This window comes from Poecilia latipinna, unplaced genomic scaffold (genome assembly GCF_001443285.1).
Source record: "Poecilia latipinna isolate Pla-1442-1.1 unplaced genomic scaffold, P_latipinna-1.0 Scaffold5697, whole genome shotgun sequence".
In the NCBI taxonomy this organism is placed as follows: Eukaryota; Metazoa; Chordata; class Actinopteri; order Cyprinodontiformes; family Poeciliidae; genus Poecilia; species Poecilia latipinna.
In genome coordinates this window covers 1-1,718 of record NW_015118313.1, presented here as the reverse complement: position 1 = coordinate 1,718, position 1,718 = coordinate 1, and positions in this window count along the sequence as shown.

Sequence of the window (1,718 nt, the reverse complement as noted above, 5' to 3'; positions counted from 1 at the left end):
CACATTGTTAGCAGAACTAGAGGGCCCCAAAACCACATTTCGCTTAGGGCCCCATGGAGGCTTGGGCCGGCCCTGAAGCCTTCCCACTCCAGGTTTTCTTTTACCTTTGCACGATGCCCCAAAACCCGCCGGTGTTCTGACTATCGTGCGCATTACCATAAGGTATGCTGGATTTACAGGTATGACGGATAGTCAGAACACCTGCTGCACAACAGCAACTTGACATGAAGCTGCTTGACAGTGGGTTTAATTTTCTTTGGTTCAAAGGCATCACCTTGACTACACCAAACAATCTTTTCCATCCACAAGGCTGAATAGCACAAACTTTGTTTTCTCTAACCAAAACCTTTGGTGGGCAGCTGTGAATGTCAGTCAGGCTTGAAGTTGTTTTCGAGCAGACGGCAACCAATTGAGGCAAAGTGCCGCAATTTCTGATGAGAGGAATGGTCATAAATTTAGCCAGAATTATGCTAGAAAATAGATGCAGTGTTTATAATTGTATGTGGACAAAGCAGAGAGACTGAGCCTTCCTCTGAGTCTCTCTCAATGAAGGACCAGAAACACCTGGATGCTGTGCAAAGGGGTAAATGCTTTTTAAAAGTTTCTAATTTTCTATTAATAAACATAAGCTGGAATTTTTAGAGCTGATTTTAACATCCTACAATTTATTATCGAACTGCTGGTGTTTGTATGTTTCAATTTAAAAAAGAAAGACTTCAATTCCCATGGTTCATCACTATTTTATTTGGTCCCTGGTATTAACGCCGGGATTTCAAATTTGCGCTCTACAAATTAGCAAGCTTGGTGTTACTTTTTCCCTAAACAATATAACTTTATAATATCTTTAAAATAGCAGGAATATGTCAAATATTTCCCCTTCAAAAAGGGAAATTACTCGATAAATAAATATTTTTTCCATCTCTAACTTCTCCTCATGAAATGTATAAATAACACACGCTACCATTTATTCTTAAGTGGCACGCGCAAAAGTCAGCAGGACAGCAAGCACGTGCCCTCTCTGACACAAAAACAAAGTAAAAACGACTTGAAATATTTCCATAAATCAAGACTGAGGGCGACTGCTGCGCATCAACCGTGATGTCACTGATTTGCAGTCAGATTATGGCCTTTTCTTCAGGCAGGGGGCGGGAGAGAGAGAGAGAGAGAGAGAGAGAGAGGAAAAAGTCGAGCATTAGGGTCTGCTGGGAGCCAGCCCTTCCTCACAGCAGCACCAGCACCACGTAATCAGGCTGGTCCAGGGCAGAAGCCACGCAGCGCTTTGCTCACTGATAAGACTCCTTGGAAGAAGTATAAGAGCGCAAACTACAACTCTGAGCATGAGGATTTACTTTCTAAAGAGGAGAAAGGAAGAGCTTGGAGCGCCTTCTCGCTCTCCTTCACTCTGCTGGCAACGGGACGGAGCTCACAGGCGCACACAGCTCCGCGAGCCGAGCCGCTGTCCCCTTCCTCATCCTCCTCATCCTCCTCATCCTCCCCTCCGCGCGCCGAGCTGAGGAGAGAGGCTCGCTCGCGCCTCCATAAATGCCCGGTCCGTTGGAGAGGCTCGAGGCTGGGCAGCAAGATGAGCTCGTGGGTCCAGCTGCTGCTGCTCGCGTTGCTGGCGGCGTCTGCGCAGTTTGGTGTGGCCGAGGTAAGTAAAACTGGGGGGGAAAAAATCACCAGTAAAAGTTTACTGACACCTGTCAGGAAACTTAGCT